The sequence below is a fragment of the Suncus etruscus genome, chromosome 20 (genome assembly GCF_024139225.1).
Source record: "Suncus etruscus isolate mSunEtr1 chromosome 20, mSunEtr1.pri.cur, whole genome shotgun sequence".
Classification (NCBI taxonomy): Eukaryota; Metazoa; Chordata; class Mammalia; order Eulipotyphla; family Soricidae; genus Suncus; species Suncus etruscus.
The window spans coordinates 17,523,850-17,548,480 of NC_064867.1; the positions used below are offsets into that span (position 1 = coordinate 17,523,850).

Here is a 24,631-nt window from a genome sequence, read left to right on the forward strand (position 1 = left end):
GCTCAGAAATAGCTCCTGGCAGGCACAGGGGACCATATGGGACACCGGGATTCGAACCAACCACCTTTGGTCCTGCATCAGCTGCTTGCAAGGCAAACGCCACTGTGCTATCTCTCCGGGCCCTATACTTAGGTAATATTTTGATAGTAATTTTGCTTTAAAGGATTTACTATAATTAAGTCCAGTTATTATGTTTTATAGGTTTTTTTTTAGCAGTGGGAACATAGCATATAGGATGTCTTGAAACTACAAAAAAAATTTAAGTCAATTTAAGTTAATTTCTTCAATTTGAAGGGGGTAAGATGATGCTTTAATTATGATCCTTTAATTATGCCTTATATCTTGGTTTAAAAATAACAAAATGGTGATAAAGTTATTATTCTTTATGATTTTGTCAGACTTATATTTCTTGGTTCTATTTTTTAATACTTATCGCATTTGAAATTTTTCTTTTTATTTTCTTCTTTTTGGGAGGGCAGGGGGGATATCAATACTTACCAGTGGACAGGGCTTTGCTCTGTGCTAAGGATCACTCTTGGTATTGTTTCAGATACTGTATGGAGTGCCAGGGATCGAATCTAGTTCAAGACAAGTGCTCAGCACGTGTACGATTGCTCCGGCTTTAAGAGATCTTTTATGATTTCTTTTGGTGGTGGTGGTGGTTTAGGGGTCACACCTGGTGGTGCTCAGAGTTTATACCAGAGTTATGGGGTGCCAGGGATCAAACCCGGTTCAGCCACATGCAAGGATATAGATTATTCACTATATTATCTCAGCAGCCCCTGTCCATTTTCTTCTTAAGCACTACTTGGGGAAGAGGTAAACTTAATTTTACTGTGTTACCAGCAATATTTTAAATTTTAAATGATAGTAATTATGGTCCCTAAGATTACATTTTAACCCAATTTAAAATAGTCAGAGAAGGCAATGTAATTTTTTAATTATTCAGAATAGGTAGAAATATAAACAATTTAGAGAAAATAAGAACTAAAAAAAATTTAAATACTGGAAGGACACTGTGAATTTTCTGTTGTTATCTTTTTTACATGTAAATAAATTAAACCCTAAAATTAATTGTTTTGTAAGGGTCATAAAATTAACATATTGGAAGTAACATTTGAATGTTATCTAATTAGAATACAAATTTTCCAATAATCTTAAAAAACAGCTATACACTACTGTGCTGAATTTCTGTAAGTTATTTCATTATTTTCAGTAAATCATTTTATAATTTGGTAATCACATTTTCAGAGTTCAAAACTGTTAGCATTTATTTACATTAAATTTTCAATTCTGAGAATAAATGTTTTTGATAAGTGAAAAAAATAATTTGTATCTAATACATAATCTTCTTTCTTCTGAAGCAATTGCAATATCTGTGATGCTCTTAAATATAAAATCTGAATAGCTGATAATTATGAAAATAATTACAGGTTGTCATTATGAAGCATACATCACAACTAATTCTTAAAATAAATGTGCATAACTTCACAAATTGTTTTTTGTTTTCTTGGGGGGGTTGGATTGTTTTGTTTTTGGGGGTTTTTTTTTTTTTTTTGGTTTTTGGGTCACACCTGGCAGCACTAAGGGGTTACTCCTGGCTCTACGCTCAGAAATAGCACCTAGCAGGCTTAGGGGACTATATGAGATGCCAGAATTCAAACCACTGTCTTTCTGCACACAAGGCAAAAACCCTACCTCCATGCTATCTCTTCGGCCCTGCAAATATATGTTTTAAAATCAAAGAGAAAAGAAGAGACATGTGACAGCCCTGTTTCTTGATGGCAAGATAGTATATTGGTACAAGGTTGGAATTCTATGAAAGTGAAATGAAATCATTACTTCTGAAAACCTTTTGACCTATAATGAAATGTTTCCTCAAGTAGTTTGAAAATAAGTCAAAATAGGAAAACAATGAAGATCAATGGTTTTGTTTGATATCTTTGTTTATAATAGAAATGTGAGAAATAATTAGGCTAATGAGATTATCATACAATATAAATAATTTATTTAACCTGTCAAGGACACCTACGGTACCCCCTTTCCTCTTTGCTTATTTCCAAAACTTAGGCACAAGGTACTTTCATCTAAGGTACTAATATCATCAGTTTTATGAAGAAGCAAGTTAAAACCCTCAGAAAATCCAAAACAATCCCTAACCATTCAGGTAGGCACTGTACTTCCCGGGGATATATACCTAAAAAAAAAATACAAGATTCAAGCAAATTCTATCTGTGAAAAACATTGTGTCAATCATGAGACCATGGTAATGGATAAAAAGAAGGAAATATGAAGGAGGTTCTACAGGTAAAATACTTTTTCCCTAGGTTTCCACACACTAGGGTTGTATGAAAATTGCAACGAAGCATTTCCAGCTCTCCCTAAAAAGCTTTCCAAGTGCAGAGCTGAAATTGGCTTCATTTCAAGAGTGAGAGAAAAGGACCTGAGTGCAGATTTCTTATGATCAAAGATAATCATACCACTGCAATCCCTGGCACAACTACCTACTAACCAAGAAGACATTGATAAAATGAAGACCAAAACTTAGGAGTTGAACGCAGAAACATCTCACTCCACAGCAAGATAAATAATGTCTTCCCGGTGTCAATGGCAACATGAGAGAAGGAAAATGAAAATTTCTATGCATGGAAAAATAAAAATAAAGTGTTTTAAATTAGAAAACATCTAGATACCCATTGAAAAGGCAAGGCTAAGTACTTATGATTTGTAAATGTAGCTTGAAAAAGAGCTCAAATATACAAATGTACTGATGGAACTTTACAAGGAAAAAAAAACATATAACCCCATCAAAAAATGGGGAGAAGAAATGAACAATTTCTCAAATACAAATGGCCAAAGAGCATATAAAAATGCTCCACATCACTAATCATCAGGGAGATGCAAATCAAAACAACTATGAGGTACCATCTCACACTACAGAGATTGGCGCACATCACAAAGAATGAGAACAAGCAGTGATGGTGGGGATGTGGAGAGAAAGGAACTCTCATCCACTGCTGGTGGGAATGCCATCTAGTCCAACTAGAAGGAAAGCGATATGGAGATTTCTCCTAAAACTGGAAAATAACCTCCCATACAATCCAGCCATACCACTCCTAGGGATATACCCTAGGAACACAAAAATACAATGCAAAAATCCCTTCCTCACACCTATATTCATTGCAGCACTATTTACAATAGCCAGATTCTGGAAACAACCAAGATGCCCATCAACAGATGGATGCCCTTCAACAGATGAATGGCTAAAGAAACTGTGGTACGGGCCCAGAGAGATAGCACAGTGGCATTTGCCTTGCAAGGAGACAATCCAGGACCAAAGGTGGTTGGTTCGATATGTCCCATATGGTCCCCCGTGCCTGCTAGGAGCTATTTCTGAGCAGACAGCCAGGAGTAACCCCTGAGCACCGTTGGGTGTGGACCAAAAACCAAAAAAAGAAAGAAAGAAGAAAGAAAGAAGAAGAAGAAAGAAAAGAAGAAAGAAAGAAAGAAAGAAAGAAAAAAGAAAGAAAGAAAGAAAGAAAGAAAGAAAGAAAGAAAGAAAGAAAGAAAGAAAGAAAGAAAGAAAGAAAGAAAGAAAGAAAGAGAAAGAGAGAAAGAGAGAGAGAGAGAGAGAAGAAAGAAAGAAAGAAAGAAAGAAAGAAAGAAAGAAAGAAAGAAAGAAAGAAAGAAAGAAAGAAAAGAAAGAGAAAGAAAGAAAGAAAGAAAGAAAGAAAGAAAGAAAAAAGAAAGAAAGAAAGAAAGAAAGAGAAAGAAAAGAAGAAGAAAGAAAAAGAAAGAAAGAAAGAAAGAAAGAAAGAAAGAAACTGTGGTACATATATACAATGGAATATTATGCAGCCATCAAGAGAGATGAAGTCATGAAATTCTCCTATACATGGATGTACATGGAATCTATTATGTTGAGTGAAATAAGCCATAAAAAGAGAGAGAGCGCGTGAGAGAGAGATGCAGAATATGCAGAATAGTCTATTTGGGACATTGGTGGTGGGAATGTTGCACTGGTGAAGGGGGTGTTCTTTACATGACTGAAGACCAAATAAAATCGTATTTGTAATCAAGGTGTTTAAATAAAGATATTAATAAAAAATTCGGAAGGGGTCGGAGAAAGCTCAGGCCACTGTGAGAGCAGGAAGTGCTGAGAAGTTTTTGGATTGTTGGTTCTGGATATGCTTTGAACAACAATCAAAACAAAATTCCCTGATGGGCTAAATAGAGGAAGAGAAGGGAAAGAGAAGAGAGACACACAGAGACAGAGAGAAAAAGGGGTGTAATGTCTAAAAAAGAACAAGAAAGAAAAGAAAAAGTTTTCTCTATTGAGGGCCAAAGAGATAGTACAATGGATAGGGTGCTTGCCTTGCATGTAGCTCACCTGGTTCAACACCTGGCATCTCATATGGTTCCTAGAATCATGCCATCTCTAAGCGCAGTGTTAGGAGTAAGCCCTGAGCACAAGCAGGCATGACTCCAAATCATAAAACAATTATATATATATATATACATATACACAGAAATTTCTACTTTTGGGGGGATGGTGGGCATATACTAATTGATACTGATCAAATTATACTTTATACTAGAAAATATAAAATTACAATAGTCTGGCTCACAATTCCTTTAGAAATAAAATTCCTCATTTATAAAACTTGTACTTCACTTCTATAGCATTATCCTTAAAAGATTTCTTAAAAAAAAAAGCTTGTTCCTATTTCTGTATTTGTCAACTATAGTAAAAAATGTTAGCAATTATGTACATATCTTAGCTTAAAATGCTTAACATAATTTACTTTTGATAATCATTTTGTGCTGTTAAACTTAACTTTTCTATATCCAAATATATCCATCCCTTGAGTTCAACTTCTTTGTTCACTCTTAAAAGTTTTTGCTAGAAGCTATTTGATCATTTTCCTATTCAGAAAATATCATATAAACTTCAACTGCTTAAGGAACAAGCTGATGGAAAACAAATATTAATACTGTTAAGAATCATAGTAGACTAAATTATACTCTAAACATCAAAACTACAGTTTCTCCAGAACAGAAGTTTATGTCTTACTACATGCTACACTGAGTATAAGATATCTAGGCTGCTTTCATTTAATGGCTGGCATAATAAAAGAGAGAGAGAAGGGAAATTCCAAACTGGCATTCAATGTTTTGACTTGGTACATATCTCTTTGGTTAGAAACTGTCCTTTTATATTGCACAGAAGAGAGCAAAAGTAGAAAAGCATTATTCTCTCATGAACTTAAAAAAAAAACAAACAGTTTAGGTAAAATATAAGTCATTAACAACTTTGTAATTAAAGACCCTATGTGCTGACCATTTAAGTAGAAACTAATATTTTTCTCCTAAGTGTTTTTACTCTTAACTATGATTTGTTTACTTAATTTATTCTTTTAAAGGGTCAGATTAGCTTAACACTGAATCTTGAGAATATCAATGCCTGATATGTGTTTGCATGCCTTTGTATGAGTCCTGAGAAGCCAGTGCTGAAGGGAAAAAGAGAAAGGGGAGAAAAAAGTGCAAGTGCATCAGTTTAAAAGGTACATCTAGTAGTTTTTCTTTTCAATCCTCTATTTTAACTGTGCATATGTATATAGTATTTCCATTAAAACCACATGATTGTACATGAGAGTTCTGAATCCAGACACTATGATTAGAAAATTATATCAAAATGGATGAAAAAGTAAAGGATCTAGAGAAACTTTGTTATCTCAAGAGTTTGATTTGATATTGATGACACCGCCTAAGTGATTCCTAAATATATAGTCTACATTAGGTAGAAATTCATTATTTGTTACAACTTCAAAGACAGAAATTTATTTTATTAAAAAAAACCTGATTTCAAGGCCATTTGAAAAGATATTTATATATTCCAGATAGTCTATGGTTGTTTGTTGGATTAACTGGTTCCATCTTATTCAGGATATGTTTGCTACTCATTGGTTGGAAGCACCTTTGGATGGAAGCATCCTTAGAGCATCTGTTCTCCACCCCAGGGTATAGTCTGATACATGCTAATAAAGACACAGGGTCTCAGGGAAAAACCACTGTAGTTTCAGTTTTCAACTACTGAGCTATCTGCTTCTTAGGAGTGGAAGACCCACGTTTCTCCAATGCCCTGATTTATAGCATGAGGCTTCCACTTTGGCTGTTCTGTCAGAGTTGCCTACTAATTTAGTACAAAGGTCTGTAAAATGCTGATTTGGTATGCAAGAGTGTAGCTAACAACACTTTATTATATTGGTTTTTTAAAAAACAATCTTGTGTATATGATGTATATGATAAAATCCATTAATCCCTGTAAACAAATCTGGAAACATCTGGTGTTTGCTGTAATAATCCAGTAAAGCAAACCTACTTAAAATAAGTTGTGAAATCGAGTTACAAATGGCTCCATTAAAGGCATCAATAATATGTTTACTCCACAACCCACCAAGAGTTTATTTTAGCTTTGCTTAAGGATTTGATTGCAAATCAAATTGGTATAACTGTTCCACAACTATAATCTACAAAGCAATTTAATACATTATGACTTATGACAATCTTATTTCCTATATTACTTTCATCTTTTATTTTAAAAATAGTTGTTAGAATATATCAATAAAACTTATATATCTTAAATACCTAAGTATTTATTTTTAGAAAAGCAGTCAAAATATATATACCACAGTAAGGACTAAATTCTTGTTTATATCTAAGTATGGTGACCTATTATACATGATATCTGTTTTAATGCTATCGTAACCCGTAGAGAATTGAGTCTCAATTTTTAAAAATAATTTGACTAGGGACATATAACTAATAACCTTTAGAAGCACAACTCAAAAGCTTGTGTATGTAACTTTCAACACTACTGTTTTTGAAATCTGAAGAAATATTGTGAATACTGATGACAAGGAAACTGACAACGTCACTCTATTTTGTTCTCTTTCAACATACGTGTCACAAAAGTTCTGGGTAAATTAGGTAAATTACAATTCTTGTATCTTAGCTCATGTTTCTTGAACTCTTTCACATTTGAGGCATTACTAGAAGTAGTGACAGTTTGCTTCAGCTCTAGGACCAGACTATGCTTGAGAACATTGTTCTGGCAGAATTTTATGTTTGTGCTAATAAAAAAACAGGTCCTTGGATTCTTGATTCCAATAAGAAGAGCTTGATTGCTCACTGTGAGTTTCCTTTATCTTTAATTTTTTTTTTAATTTCATCATCATGACATTATGAAGTTATTCACTATTGAGTAACAATGTTTCAACACTCACCCTTCACCAGTGTTCACTTGCATCCACCAATGCCCTCTCCCCACGTCATTTGACTCACACCCACCAGTCTGATTTTGTGAGGGGCACTTCCCCTCACCTTTTTTTTTTTTTAAGTTTTTGCACTGTGGTTACAATCCTATCAAGGGCTACATAACACTTTATCCCCTTTCCACATCTCCTCTTCCATCTGGTTTAGTGTTTCCCTCCATCAGTCCTTGGTTCCTTCCTGTCCTATACCCAACCCCCTCAGGGGGCATTTCCTACTAAATAGCATTACTCATATTGCTTATTTCCACTGTCTCTGGACATTTGTTATGTCATTATTATGCTTTTTAATATACCAAATATAAGAAAGACCATGATGTGTCTGTCTCTTTCCTCTGACTAGTTTTATTCAACATGATACTCTCCAGAACTCTCCATGTAGTAGCAAATTGCATGACTATATTTTCTTATGGCTGAATAATATTCCATTGAGATACTACTGTTCACAATACTGATAAATGATGGTTTCATGTATAGGTTACTGCAACACCATACTGTCACAAGAGTGCCCACTTCACTTTCTTGTCCTCTTGTTTAAGATATATACTTTAGAGCTACATCCCTGCTTCAGTAGATTCAATAGTAAAAACAAAATTGAAGGAAAATTGCTGAAACCGGATTTGCTTCATGATAGACTTCAAGGATTTCTTTCAGCTCTGTGCTAGAAGAACCATATGGCACTGGAAATCAAACTGGGGCTTCTACAAATGAAACACTCAACCAACTGAGTTATCTCTAAGGTTCCTCAAAGTGATTTGACTTGTGAGGGGAGACTGGACTATGTCCTGCTATGTTTGGAGTTTACTCCTGCAGTGCTCAGCAGACCATATTCAGTGCCATGGTTTGAATGGGACAGGCTATATGGAAGGAAAGTGCTTTACTTCTGTATGATAACTGTATGATAATCCAACTGATATTGAATTTTAAAACAAGCCTCATGAAATCTACTATATTCAAAAATTGTCTTACCATATGAAATACATCAAACTTTAATAGTTATAGTTATCTTCATTAATAAAAATAAAAAAGTCTATTTTCTATAACTTATGATTGCTTTTGGGAGTGCACTTATTACAAAAGTTTGTTTTCTATGCCTATTACTTTAGAAAACAGAATTCAATTTTGATATATTTATGAGTTAGAAACCTCTATCATCTTTTATGACTGTGGAATCTGGTATTTCAAATATGTGCTCTGTACCGCTTAAAAATAATCTCTTCAACGTAAACTATAACAAGCTAAACACAAAATAGACCAGTTACACTGGTAGACCAGGATACCAAGGATGGAGGTGTGAAATGTATGCTTGGAACTCTGGTAGAGGGAGGTCAACACTAGTGGTGGGAATGGCCGTAACTAACCATCACTATATGCCTGAAATCCAACTATGAAGGACTTGTAACTCACAAAGGCTTCAATAAAAAATTTTTTTAAAAAACCAACTCTTCAACATCACGAAGTATATAAAAAAAAAGTGGCCTACTACTTGCCAGTTAGGTAGAGAGAAATTTGTGATCCTAGAGATAAAGGCTTTCCTGAGAAAAATGCCTCTAGAGATGAGTAAAATTTCAGAAGATATGACTTTACTACCCTTGGTTTCTTCTGATTGTTCTCTGGGTGTGTAATTATACATTTCCTATGGACAGCCATAAGGTGTCACAGAGAAAAATGATGGGCTCACTCAAAGCTGCCAATCTCTTGTAGATTAGTTTCATATACATATTTGGGATTTCTCTATTCTCATTGCCATGTCTTATGATAATAATAACATTAAGAATACTTTATGAATATGACTTTAGGTATATAGGGATCGCTATATTGAACCAGTCATATTGTTTGTTGCTTTCTCTGATCACACCTGCTTTGTATCAGAAGAAAGTGCAAAGTCCTGTGAGAAGCTTAGTAACAAACAAATTTAAGGAATTGCATTTTGACTCCCCCAAGAATCTTTCTATACCCTCAAATGTGGGAGCTGACTTTTTTAGGGGAGCAGTCTGGCCTATACCTGGTTATACTCAGGGAACTATATGTGATAGCAGGAACTTAATGGGTTCTGCTATGTGCAAGGCAGAATTCTGTAATGTATCTTCGCCTTATGGTGTAATTTTAGTTTGCTAAGTATATTTCCAGCCACATTCCTATTTAATCCCCAAACAATGTCTCTGAACTGGAAATTTGAAATAATCTTAAAAATTCTTTCACTTTTTTTGGTAGGTGGTAGGGAGACACAACAACTGAAGTCTCATAAAAACTACCACTAAATTTAAGACAAATAGGAAAAACTCCAAATTAACCACATTCTCGTTGACAACTGGAAGTCTATCACGACTACTAATCAGTTCTATAAATGTGGCAGATTAGCAAAAAAAAAAAAAAAAACCATAAAAAATTTGAAGAAAGGAATTTTGTAAAATGGGAAAGTGTCGTTTCAAATATGCTGAGGGCTGGCATAGAAGAAAATTGAATGGAAGGCCTTCCATCATAATTGATATCACCCTGTGTAAATTTAGACTTAACAACTTAACAACATCAATGACACACCAGACCACAGAGACCATTAAAACATGTTTTTCCTACTGTTTCCTGCATGGTTTGTCACTCAATCATAGGCCAGAGTACCCTGAGAGGCTGTAGAAACATGCAGGCACAGATTGAGGCTTCGCTTGATTTCCAGTGTTGTGAAAAGGGACTATATTATACATCACGGAGCAGAGCCCAATACTCCACTGCACCTGGACAGTGCTTGGGGAGAGCCACTTGCTGGGAAAACCCCATTGGAATGTGAAAACATACCTCACATAAACTCTTTTAAAAGTCACTACCAGTGACAGTAAATTGCAAGCAGATTATCTCCAAAATGAGAAGACCTGGAGGCTTTCCCTTTTAATTTACATATCAATTGTAAAGCAAGCAATTGGTTGTTGGTATTAACAGAATGAATTTCAAGGAACAACTACAGCCAAGGAGAAATATAAGGAAATGAAGGAAGCCCAGCAATTCTATTACAAAAATTGGTTACTAAGCACCAATTACAGAAGATGGATTAAAACGACACTGAAGAAGCAGAACTGCTAGAACCACAAAGAAAGACTTCATCATAAGCTCCATTCCTTGAGTTGCACAGTCACCAAGATCTCTAGATACAGAGGTCTGATTTTACCATCCAAGATGAAGCAGAAGTCTTCCATACACCACAAATGCACTGAGGGGAGAGTAAATGATCATGCAAGGAGTCTACAGTTAATCCCATGACAGTATACTTGAGGGGTGGAAAACCCTGTAACTCCTAGGCCAAGGGAATTCCCTCTATAATATCCCCAATACTTAATGTGCCTATGCAGAGAAAAAAAGAAAAAAAACAACAACAACAAAATAATCATCTTTCCACACATTTATTTATTGATTGATAGAGTTTTTTTGACGTCTTTATTTTGGTGTAGATATTGAAGTTGATATCTCCAATTTTATTTTATTTCATTTTATTTTATCTTATCTCTCTCTTTCTTTTTGCACTCCAGCATGATTTGATTTCAGAACGGAGACTATTGTGTGGTGCTTGTCTTTATTGCTGTAGTGCTCACTGGATATTTAATTTGATATTTCTTTCTGTATTGTTGTGGTGTTTCAATTACCTTTTCATCTTTTCACGTCCTCTCTCAAACTGAGGCTGGGGTCTTCAAACTACGGCCCGCGGGCCACATATTGTATTTATTCTCATTTTGTTTCTTCACTTCTAAATAAGATATATGCAGTGTACATAGAAATGTGTTCATAATTTTTGTTTTTACTATAATCTGGCCCTCCAACAGTCTGAAGGACAGTGAACTGGCCCCGTTTAAAAAGTTTGAGGACCCCTGTGTCTAGAAGATCTCCGCCCATTTTCAGCGTATTTGACTTTTTTTTTTGTTTGTTTGTTTTTCTTATTTTGTACCCCATTATGTTGATTTTCTTTCCTTCAAACAAAACTACATAACTCGATTTATCTAGCTCTGCCTCTTAAATAGAGGGGAAAACAAGGGAGGGTACCAGGACCAAACAGATATATGACCACTAACAGTAAGCTAGACAAAGAGGGGACCACCTACTCTAGCAGCCCAGGGGGTGACGGTGGGGTATATGGGTTGCAGAAAGGGAACTGGGATGGGAGGAGGACAAATTTGGTGATGGGTAGTCCCCTGACTCAATGTTAATATGTAACTAAAATACTACTGTGAAAGATATGTAACCTATTATGATCACAATAAAAATTTAAAAAAAATTGGTTACTAAAACTGACACAAAAGCATTAAGTTCTGGCTGAAATGGTAATCGCAAGCTTGATTCAAGTAAACCATAAAGATGGAGATGACTATGGGACCCACTTTATTTATTACCAGCACATCCAGCTGACAATGCCTTTTGTGTGTCTGTCCTTTGGAGCATCTATAACATTAGTGGTATTACAACCCTGTGGAGACAAATCATCTCAAATTCAATATGGTAGTCACCTATGCTACAGGCAACTGACATCTGAAATAAACCGAGAAATATATATTTCAATGTCAAGAATATGTATTCATAAGATGTTTGCCATGGCAACAAAGTCTGGTGACAGTAAAAATATAGTCACCAACAGAAGCAACTGGCTTTACAACTCACGTGATTATCCAAGCCAAATCAGAGCTGAGTATGCATCTAAAATATACTGTCCAACAACACATATTGCTTTCAAATTTACACAAGTCAAGAAGACCAACTGCAGTTCTGATAAGATACTAGATGATACTACAAGATGAAATTCTTGAAATTTGATAATGATGTCACCATTTGATGTTCTTGGAAAAGCCCAGGTGTAGAATTTCTCAAAACACCTTTCTCAGGATCATTTTACTGTTCCTGACATAAGACAAATAGATGCTATGCTTATGATCAAATAGTAGAAAAGATGTCTATAAGAGGTACAAAGTCCAGAAAATACTGAAAGTTAAGCAAAAACTAGAAAGAAAGCTGCCACCTCAGTCTAATTGGTGACCAAAAAAGTTATAAGACAGTTCATTTCTATTGAACAGTTCTATTCTATTTCTATTATTAATAAATAATAATAAATAATATTTATTTATAAAATTTTATATTTATATTTTATATTTTTATATTTATATTGTGTTATATATATTTATATATAATATATTTATATATTTATATTATTTTATATTTATTTATAAATAATAACAGAACAATGTAAAATCTACTAGACAAGAGGATGCTCTGTAAGGATGGTAGTTTTAAGTGATTTAATTTTTAAAATCAATTTTTGGCTTTGTTTGTATTGTTTTAGTTTGGTTTTTTAATCATACCCAATGGTGCTCAGGATTTTTATTTCTGGGATCACTCCTGGCATTGCTTGAGGAAGCATAAGCAGGCCAAGGTACTGAACTTGGGTTAGTTGCACGCAAGTACACTCTCCTGCTGTACAATTTCTCTGGTCCTAAATTTTGTACTTGTTAATGAAAATTTTAAAATCATTAAAACAAAATAAAATGAGAAGACCCTTGAATCTTTTTTTTAAATCTGCTGTCTCTTTATCAACTAATATCCTTGTGTAGAGAATAAAAGAAATAGCTCTTTAAAATATTAATTAGTTTTTGAGCTGTGACAATATCTCCAAAACCATGTCAACTCCAAATAAAACTCACTTTTGGTTTATTTCAACCTTTTATTCTCTATTATTTTTATCCTCAAAGCAGGCTTTTATAAAGTTTAGTTACCATAATAAATCTTCCTGTTTTCTCATATTCAATTTATACTTTTTTGTGAAACCCTTCATCTTTTCTAAATTCTAAATTATTTTTTCTAACAACATATTTTTTTTTGTCTTTGGCTTAAGTTTATTGTTTGGTTTGGGTTTGGGCAATATCTGGTGGTGCTTACTTATGAATCTATGCTCAGGGATCACATTTGCAGGCTCGGAGGAAGAGAGCATCTGGGGTACCAGAGATCAAATGGGTCAGCTACATGCAAGGCAAAACACCATCCCCACTATTCTATGGCTTTGGACAGTCTATTGTTTTGAATCACATAAACCTGTTCTGTGGCACTCATTAATACTAATATTCATTAGGCACCTACTAAACAATTTCAGTAGGCATCTATTACCTAGTAGCTATCTGCTAGCATACAATAAAACATAATACTGAAATGTATTAGCCATAACATTTGTTTAGTTAATAAAAGAAATACTAATAAATTTAAAATAAAATAAACCTCATTTTATAAATGAAAATCTAGGAAGAGAATTCCTTGGTGTGTATACATGCATGAGTATATGCTGTTATATAATTATATATATATATATCATAGCACACACATATATATGTGTCTATATATATATATCATCCTAAAAACCCAAATTCATGATAGGTAAAAACTTTCCAAATGCTAATATTAAATAGCCAAGGAAATAGTACTGTGGGTAAAGCACTTGTCTTGCAAGCAATTTACCCAGATTCAATTTTTCGTACATACATGGTCCCATGAACACAACTGGTGGTGACCCACTGAGCACGGAGCTTAACCACTGCTGGCTATGACTCCAAAAGATAAAATACAAAAATAAAAATGAATTTCTAAATGAATTTTACTATATCTTCATAACACACAAAAGAATGAATGTATTCCTTGAAATGATAGGATAACAGAAAACTGTACAAATGATATTTGATTATTTAATGAAATAGGCTGCAGATGAAGAAAATTTTAAGCTCCTCCAGTGATAAAGGTGAAATTACTATATGAGTTTCATTACAGAATGGAAAATGGGCTGAATTCCGTTCTAAAAACAGGAAGATTAAGGCAAGAAAAAGGTATCTAAGTATACCAGGAAAAAATGAACGAGCCAACTTCTTAAGTGCAGGTTTCTTATACAAAATAATATGTGAAGAAGTAAAAGCAGAAAAAAAATTTATCTAGTCAAGTTTAAAATTTTTTTATATCTTTTGAAAACTACAATGAAATCTAAGCATGTTTCTAATGCATTGTTAAATTGTTAGATATGTCATTTTAAATATTTGACATTTTCAGTGTCATTGATTGGTTATTATATTACAGTGTCAAGTATTCTACCAATACAACTATATCATTCTCATTAAAACTATCTTTTAAATAAGATAAGAATGTCTTTAAATAAAATAAGAATGTCTTCACTTAGCAGGGCTGAGAAAATAAGGCCAAAGCAGAACAGAAATTCTTCTAGAAATACACTGGGGAGAAAAGAAGGCTCTCAATCTGTAATTTTTAAACAGATATTGTTTATATAACACTACCAGAGATGATTTCATAGTACCTAGAGAACCAAATATCTGAATAATAATCAACATGGTTTTATGAAGCATGAAGGAACTTTCTGGAGTGATGATAATGTTTAGTACTTTGATATGCTAAGGAGTTTATTCCTGTCCTAAAGTTATTTAGCTGTATAATATATAAATAAAATATTAGTTTTCTGTATATAAATTTTATTTCCATTTTAATGACAGTCTACTTGAATTCTAATGGGTGTTTCAACCTGATACTGTTAATTTTTTATTATTTTTAGCTGCCATATACCTAGTGTTATCATTGATGTTATATTTTTGTCTTCCTTAAAGATATTCCAGGTAGAGAGGCTGTAGTGATAGCACAGCTGTAGGGCATTTGCCTTGCACACAGCCAATTCAGGAGGAATGGTGGTTCGAATCCTAGTATCCCATGTCATCCCCTGTGCCTGCCAGGAGCGATTTCTGAGCACAGAGCCAGGAATAAAACCTGAGAACCGCTGGGTGCTGTGACTCCCCCCTCCCCCAAAAAAAAGAAAGAAAAGAAAAAAGAAAGTCCAGATAGAAAAATCTAAGCAGTATATTTCAGTTATAAGAGTCAAAAAAAAAAATTCAGCCGGTGATCTGAGTGCCAACTACTCAGTGCAGGTATTTAAATGAATACAATTGTGGAAAAGATGTCAGTCTTTTATCTTTATTGAGTTTGTAAAAATTCAAGTGACAGAGTTTGGATAAGAATACATAAATAAAAGTATGGCTACAATAAGTGAATGATACATAAGTTAAATGTATATAGGAGGTTCCTTTCAGCTACTTTTATTGTAAAAAATACTGATCTGAGGGTCTGGAGCAGTGGCACAAGCATTAGGGCTTCCTTCCTTCTTCCCCCTCCCTCCCTTCCTTCCTTTTCTTTTGTTAAAAAAAAAAAAGTTGGGGAAAATAGAAAGGAAAAAAAACTTTGGCCTAAAAACAGGGAGACTCTACCCATGAAGACCAGCCATAATGCCATAAAACCAGCTAGAGACTCCAAGCATATTAAATTGTCTAACCCCAAAGTCTTTCTTTGTAGTTCCAGTAAAAATTCTTCTCAATCACGGTTGCTGTAGTCAGGTGTCTATAGTTAGAGATCCTGGTTTTTATACAGATCCTATGTTGAAGTCAGTGTCACGGAGTGTTTTCTGGTTTCATCTCACCATTAGGTGGTAATGCTGGGACCCCTGCCTTGAAAGCAAGTTTTTGCTGTTTCCAAGGGGTCCTCAAACTTTTTAAACAGGGGCCAGTTCACTGTCCTTCAGACTGTTGGAGGGCCAGATTATAGTAAAAACAAAAATTATGAACAAATGTCTATGCACACTGCATATATCTTATTTAGAAGTGAAGAAACAAAATGGGAACAAATACAATATGTGGCCCGCGGGCCGTAGTTTGAAGACCCTCAGGTCACTCGTATCATATGAACCAACACTGGAGCACATTGGTGCCAGGGCAGTATTAGGGCCTTCTCAGGGAGAAGTGTTAAGTACATGAATAGACATGGAAACTATTATACTGAGTGAAATAAGTCAGAGGGAGATAGACACAGAATAGTTTCACTCATCTATAGGATTAAAAAAAAACCAAGAAGACATTATTGTAATGATACCTAGAGACAATAGAGATGAGGGCTGGAAGGACCGGCTCATGATATGAAGCTTACCACAAAGAGTGTTGAGTGCAGTTAGAGAAATAAGTACGTGAACAACTATAACAATGGTAATGAGTGAGAGAAATAGAATGCCTGTCTTGAATACAGGCAGAGAGTAGGGGGAGGCATTAATGGTGAGAACGTTGCACTGCTGAAGGAGGGTGTTCTTTTTATGATTGAAATACAACTACAAACATAGTTGTAATTGTGGTGTTGTATTATTACTGTATTTTTTTAACTCTTATCCTTTTTTTATTAAATAAATTTTATTGTGACCAAAATGCATTACAAATCTTTCACAGAATTATTTATGGTACATAGTGACAATGAATGAGGGGCATTCCCACCGCCAGTGTTATCCTCCCTCCACCCCTATTCCCAGCATGTATCCCATATCTCCCTTCTTTACCCCCCAGAATACTAGTGTAACTGGTCTCCACTTTACAGCTTGTTGTAGATTGGGTATCTATTCTGTTGTCATTGACTTTTGGTTTGGTGTTCAAATCTGATCGTTTTTTATTTTCACTACATGTTCATTTGACTGGTCCTAGTATCATCCTTTTCCTCCCTCAATTTATGAGGCTGAATGATTCAAGTTATGTGATTCTGTTGGAGATAAAAAGGATAAGAATAAATTATTTTTTAAAGTATATATTCAAGTCCAATTTTTAAAATGTGTCTATAAACTTCGGTTCTAATTCATTGTTGACTTTTGGAATACTTTAGAAGGCATTCTGTATTCCAATTAATGTAAATAAATCCGCTTCTCAACTATTACAAAGCATAACTACTACATTCAAATTTACAGGTAGTACCATAGGAAATGAAATTTTTAACATGTGCCCCTAGTCTTTCTAAGTAAAAATAGGTATCTTTGTTAAAAGTAACACCCTAACTCAAACTTTTATAAAAACTTTTATTTAGGAAACAGGGATTCTTCCTTTTTCTAGACTGGTAGTTTTGTAATTCTAAAATATAGTAGGAGGGTTTATATGAGTATCATAAAGAATAGAAATAATGGGATCCCCTGGAACACTTTTTGTTGCCAATGGCCCAAAGGCTCTCCAGGACAGGGCGCAGGGCCAAGAAGAATCTGCAGATATGATTAGAGCTAAACCCTGGTGGAGATAGTCCTGGCCAGCAAAAAATCCAAATGTTCCACTTTCTAACATTTGTGCCAATGGAAGCAAGCTGTCTGAGCCATTGGCTCCAATTAGTTGTTGTCTAATTAGCTTGCATACCAAAGGAAACAACAACACTGAAGAAATCCAACAATCTTTCATCAAAGCCTAATATTTAAATTTCTTGCATCAACTCATTTAGAGCCATTTGGCAGAGAATCTGCCCTTTTGCCTGCCTACATAACAATTTTCTGCCTACTATTCTATCTTGTATTCTGGCATAATATATGCAAGGCAGTTGCTTTTAACTGGTTTTAGTAATATCAAGGCAAACTGCAAAGAGAAAATTTATGTCGTTTTATCCACCACAGGAGCCGATTAAAACATAACCACTGCTCATTCAATAAGTATTTCTTGATACTCAATCTCATCTTTATAGGCTTAAACAAGCATTTCTCTTAGTGGTAAAGCTAATAAGTTTCTCATCAATGAAATGGAGTAGACAGCAGTAAAGCAAAAGACACTAATAGAAGATTAGATTAATATTGCAGATTAAATTTTATGTGTCTTAGAAGATTTATAGAAAACCTCTGAGAAAAATCACATATAACAAAAATTCAAACTTTTTCAAAGGCAAAAATTATAATCTTTCTATTATTAATGATCAGAATTATTAATAAAATTAAGTAACTTAAAACAATCAAAGGCAGAAACACCTTAACATTTTTTCTCTTAATCTAACCATCTTTTTTTAAAAATATAAAATATTCAGCGGTGGAAGGAGATTAAAATAATTAAAAATCACTGGAAATCCCTTGTCAAATAAATAAAAAAAATCGTCATTAGCCGCAAAGATAGCATGGAGGTCAGGCATTTGCCTTGCATGCAGAAGGATGGTGGCTCGAATCCCTGCATCCCTGAGCACTGCCAGGAATTACTCCACATTGAGTGCCAGCAATCTAACCTGGGACAGTGACAAGCAAGGCAAACATTCTTCCCACTCTACTATCTCTCTGACCCCTACCTTTTATCATATATTTTACTTAATAATGCAGATACTTAATCATTATCTATATTTTCTAACTTAAGGCCAGAATTCCCTTTTTAGAATAAAAGACACTAATGATTTTATAGGCCTGTTGAATTTGTCTTTAAATTGAACTCTCCTCACTCTTACTAAATTGTTTATTTGTAGGATTGATCTATTTCATGAGTTTTAAAATGTACTGGCAAGATTTAAAACTTGGTAGAATTTCAGTATATTTATTCATTTATATATACTTAGGTGTCACCATCTCCAACACAAAGATCTCTCTCATATGTAGGATATAAAGAAACAAGGAAAACAAATGGCCAGTGGCACACAGAAAAGAGCATAACTAGCAAGGAGAATGGCTAAGAAGTGCCCTTGGAACACTGGTGAATGAAAATGAATATCTGGTAATGAATGTGAAGTTGGAACCATGTATACATAAAAAGTATAACTGTATTGTAAATTCTGGTACCACAATAAAAATAGTGCAAACAGATAAATAAAGTATGCTATACTATTAGCAACCTAATTAGCAAACCTTCCTCTAGTTCATGCATATTTCATGCATTTTATTATATACTGTACACATATTTCAATTTTAATTCTAAACTCTTGTTCCCCCTACACACCCCAATTAAGTTCTACTGTGGCTTTTTTTTTTTTTTTTTTGGTTTTCAGTCTAAACTGATGTATTCAGGGACTACTCACAGCTATATATACACAGGGTTGGTCCATGGTAATACTCAGAGGATCAAACCAAGACCTCTTAAAAGTAAGTCTAAATAACAATAAGTTGAGCTCTCTTGATGGTCTGTGACTACTTCAATTCTCAAAGAGTGAAATATTACTAAATGTTTGTTCAGAGTGATGTGCTGTGTGTGTGTACACACACCCAACAGATTAAAAATGTCTGATAACTAAATAAACAGATCCCTGATGTTTCCCAATAACAGCATGTGGCGGTAACTCCAGGGCTGGTTGGCTGGCTTCCTGGGGGTTGACCTGCTTTCAACCACCTGCAGTTCAAGGTGTTCACCGTGTTCATGTTCCTGCTGACACGGAATGGACCGGTTGGCAGTTCATTGCACAAGAAACCAGAGGGGGTCATAGGATAAATTGTATTTCAGGTGTTGAGCAGCTTCTCCAATCTTTCTGGGCCAGTAAGCTTCTCCTTCTGCTGCATTCCCTACCACTTTTATTAGCCAGAATTTAACATAAATCATCTAAGGGTCAGGATTGATGTAATTAGGGTACTTGTGCTAATTAACTCAGAAAAGGTGACAGAAAAAAGTAAAATGTAATTTTACAGGAGTATGACTGACAACACAGCACATCTATCTTTCACTTAAACTTTTGAGTAGAAAAAACAATGGGAGCTTATAAAATATTTCTAGCAGCATTTTTGCTGCAGTTTGGTATGTTGAAAAAGCCAAAACCAGAGTTTATTCTACCCACCACTTCTAGTAAGTCATACTGATACCAATTCCTCCATTCAGAACACAATTTAACAAGATGCCATACAAAAGTAACAGGAACACACTTTCATATTTGCTTTTTGATTTTCTTTCTAAGAAAAAAAAAAGGTGTGGAGAAAACCCTGAAGTATTTAACTATTTTTCTTTCCTGATATTTTAGGGAATAATATGTTATAATTACCTGTGTTATGTGAGGCAGAAATAAGCAGGGAAGAGGCACAAATAACTTAATTTTATTTTCTTTCTTTTAACCCTTCACATTTAAGGACTCTACTAACAAGAAACAAAGTTGAAAACTGTAACATTTATTTCCGACTCTAACTCCTAATCCATTATATACCAATACATATACCTGTACTAAAGCTAGTAAGGAGTGAACTGATCAGAAGACGGATGTCAAAGAAAGCACAGTAAAGCATGGAAAATATTAGAGCTAATCAGACAATAACCACACATTTCTAAACAACCAACCCTTAATTTTTCATAATTTACAGGGAAATCTGGGCTTTCTTAGATTCATTTATGAGGATAAATTTAGGAGTTTAACTAATATCTCTTTCTTAAAGAATCATAAATAAATGCAAACAACAAAACTGTAATTTGTATGAAAAATATGTTAACATTTGCTTAGTGTCTTAATTTTTATTTTAACACCATGACTTGCCAAGTTCTTCATAAGAGTCATTTCTCGCATTAGATATTCAAATGCCAATCTCACTAATAGTCTGATTTTCCCTTTACCAAGTGACCCAATTTCCCACCCATCATCATAGCCTGTCTTCATGCAAGCACAAATAAATTTGCTTCATATTGTTTGTTATAATACAAAGGTACATAGAGTGAAAAATTAGATCAACAAGAGATTCTGAGAATTGAATCCAGTGGGCTGTATGCAACATCAATGTCCTACCCACTGTTGTATTGCTTTGGTTCCTCTTATTGGCCTTTTAAACTGAGTTAAATATTTTAGACATGCAAGCAGATGGTGACATTTACATCAAATAACCCACAAGAGAGACGTACTATAGGTTCATAAAAAAAAAATGTCCCAGCATCCAATGAAATGAAGACTAACCATATATAATTAGTCTGTTAAGAACTCCAATAACCGTTATTTATTTACCAAAACGAACTTTAATAACACTATTCTCTAATCATTAATTTTAAGTATCTTTCTTTTAGTGTGTAAATGCAAAAAATAAAGTTAGCACATTAAGTAAAAATAACTTCAATAATTTTAACAAAGTTTGTAATGAGTTGAGTAGTAAAACTTAATGTCAGCACAGCACTAAGGGAAATCATTCTTCTGTGGTCAAAACTTCCTAAAAAAAATCACATGCCATTTCAGTCTTGTACCTTCCCTATTGCCCTACCTTCAAAAATGCTTTAAAATACACACAGAACACTTTTGGAATGACTTTTTGAGGAGCTAGAAGAAGTCTCTCACATACACACTACACTGGAGAAATAAATATATGTATTTATATCTTACGAATCAAAGTGCTTACAACAAATTGAGAAGCATTTACATATATAAAAAAAAAACCTATATAGATGTTAGGTAATAGTGAGAGGCCAGACATTTCAATTAATCTAATAGTAAAGTCCATGTTGAAAAAAAATTGTTCATAAAAACAGAGAACACTTAAGTGAAAACATGCATATGGGAAGATGATAATGTGTAGACAAAGACTGTAGTTGTGTATCTTCAAGTTGAGGAATGCCAAGAATTGTTGGCAAACACCTTAAATTAGGCAAGGCATGGGTGGATTTTCTCCTAGTTTTCAAATGGAGCATGGTTCTGTTTTTGTTTGGTTTTGTTTTTAATTTATAGATTTCAGAACTATGAATCAATAAGCTCCTGCTTTTTAGGTTATCATAGCTTAATTCATCAAAGGAGAAGGAGATAGTGGAGAGAAAATAGAGAGAATAAAGGAAACAGGATGAACCCAAAGAGAATATTGCTAAAACCACAGTAATTTCTGGTGATCCCGAATACTTCAATGAGCTGAAGCATATGATATCTAAGAAGCAACCAGAAAGGTGCATTCTGTGCTACAAGTCCTTGGTTCAACAGGGATCCTCCCTAAATAGTAAATGTTGAGAATAGGTGGTTTGACTCCATTTATATGCAATGTCCAGAGCAGCCCAATCTCTACTGATGAAGTAGACTAATACACAAAGCAGGAGATACAGGGAAATGGGGAGTGAGTGCTGCACAATTCTATGTTACTAGTCACTGAACTATATATGTTAAATAGGTGAATTATACATTAATCATGCAGTTATCAAAAACCCAGCCAGAGATCCTATAACTTGAAAGAAATCAAAGAGGAATCCTGATTTCTGGAGTGTGGAGTTATCATTTGAAACAGCTTAGACTGCAAAGGATGCCAGCAAGAAGTCAGTCAAAGAACACAATGACAAAGGATTTACTTCCCTTTTTCAATAAAGGGAAACATTTTGTAGGTAATACTATTAAGACTAAATTGAGAAAGTAATGGGCAAGAGATGACTAGGACAACACTCAGGTTTCTGCAGTGGTTATTTGGCACTATATGAAGTTCAGTGTGACAATTTATAAGAAATTAGGCTTTACCCCAAGAAGGATGTTTTTAGTTATAGCTACTGTTAAGGCTGTGTGAAAAATTGCTTATGAATTCAACAATGTGAACAAAGCACCGAGTGCTGGCCAGATCCTAGGAAGCTTAGCTTACGTTATATGACCCAACCATGAGTTCTAATAAGGAGAAGAATAACCTATTTCCTTTTGTCATTCAGTTGTTCTGAAAATTAAATATATTAATACACACAAAAGGACTCAAAACAGAATATGGCAAGTGGTCAGCACAAGATCAGCTGTACAACGGGGAAAATTACAGTATGGTATTATCACAGTCATTAAACATTTCTAGAGAGGTAAAGATTAAGATATGGTTTTTGTGCTCATCTTTAACTGTTCTCTATGAGAATATGAGAATTCTCATATTTACTATGAGAATATAAAAAATTTGATAAAATAGTTAGAATCTTTTTAGATATCAGATCTCTGATATCAAGACTGGAAAAAATAAAATAATTAACTCAATCCTGTTTACTTTGAAAGATTGTAAATTCATAAAACCAGTTTTTAATTAGCCTTGGTTAAATATGTCTAGTATCTCTAATTACAGTATCAATTTGGAGTTTTAAGTTGTAAATACGTTCTATACAGTCAAAAGCTATTTCTCTTTCATTTTAGAAGTAACACACTCTTCAGCATAAAAATATTAAATAATTGGAACACTGAAAAATGTACACTAATTCTAAAATGAAAACCTTTGTAAGAAAAGAAACATTTAGAAACTATATAAGTAAACTGCTCTTTACACATATATGTTAGCAATTTTAACTTTTTGTAAATTTCTTAGTGCTTATTCTAAAAAAGATTTTCAAACTATAACCCACTGAAATCTATTTTTTAAACACATTTAAATATCAACTTAGTTACAATACCTTAATTTATTTGACACAGGCTTCCATTTAAGAAATAGACATTAACAAATGTTCTTAATGTTTCTAAATTTGTTTTTATGAGATTAAGGAAACAAATACTGTTTCAAAAACAGAAATTCATTTAAATTGTCCCAGTTACATATAAGTTCAAAGTTCCTGTTCAAAGGTATAATATGCTAGCATAGAAAACAGTCTAATACAAATTGGGAAATAATATAAAAATTAAGGTGCATGCTGAGCAAACCCCAAAGCAGTGTCAAATGTGGGCCTGAAAGCATGCAAACACCTTCAAAATGGTGCAATACCCAGAACCACAGAGCCTGAGAAGCACTGCGTTTTCTGGCCCTTGCATCACAACAAAGGCCTGGTGTCCTAAAACTCAATGGTGAGGAGCCAGAGAAATAATAGCACAGTGGTAGGGCATTTGCCTTGCACGCAGCTGACCCAGGACGGACGGTGGTTCAAATCCCAGTATCCCATATGGTCCCCCGAGCCTGCCAAAAGTAATTTCGGAGCACAGACCCAGAAGTAACCCCTGAGCGCAGGCGCGTGTGACCAAAAACAAAACAAAAAAATCAAGGGTGAGCTCCACAGTACTCCTGAGCACTGCTTGGAATATTTAGGGATGGGAATCCCCCCTGATTTTATGTAAATATATACCTAAAATATTATTGTCAACAATATGTAAGCCACTATGATCAAAATAAAAATTATATTATTAAAATAAAAAAAAATAACAGAAAAAAAAAAAGAAAAAACATAGTCTAACCCAGAGTAATAGTATAGCAGGTAGAACATTTACACACAGTCAACTGGGGTTTAATTCCTATTGCCCCATTTGGTCCCAAGCAGGAATAAACCCTGAACAATACCAAGTGTGGTCCCAAAACAAAGGGGAAAAGAAGAGAAATTAGTCTAGTCCAACTAATTTGTCCAAATTAAGAAAATAAAGTCTGGGGCTGGAGAGATAGCATGGAGGTAAGGCGTTTGCCTTTCATGCAGGAGGTCATCGGTTCGAATCCCAGCGTCCCATATGGTCCCCCGTGCCTGCCAGGAGCAATTTCTGAGCCTGGAGCCAGGAATAACCCCTGAGCACTGCTGGGTGTGACCCAAAAAAAAAAAAAAAAAAAGAAAATAAAGTCTGAAGGGAATACTACTGTGAGAGCTATGTAAACCAATATGATCAAAATAAAAATTAAAAAA

The 24,631-nt window shown here is 34.3% G+C and overlaps 1 protein-coding gene and 1 non-coding gene across 2 annotated transcripts in view; both read right to left on the reverse strand.

The window, feature by feature from the left end:
- LOC125997887 (ubiquitin-conjugating enzyme E2 E2) overlaps positions 1-24,631 on the reverse strand; it is a 191,527-nt gene that overhangs the window by 126,469 nt on the left and 40,427 nt on the right. The window lies entirely within an intron of this gene.
- Positions 9,906-10,109, reverse strand: LOC125998413 (small nucleolar RNA SNORA73 family). Its single transcript, XR_007491985.1, has one exon. It is a non-coding gene; the product is annotated as a small nucleolar RNA SNORA73 family (small nucleolar RNA).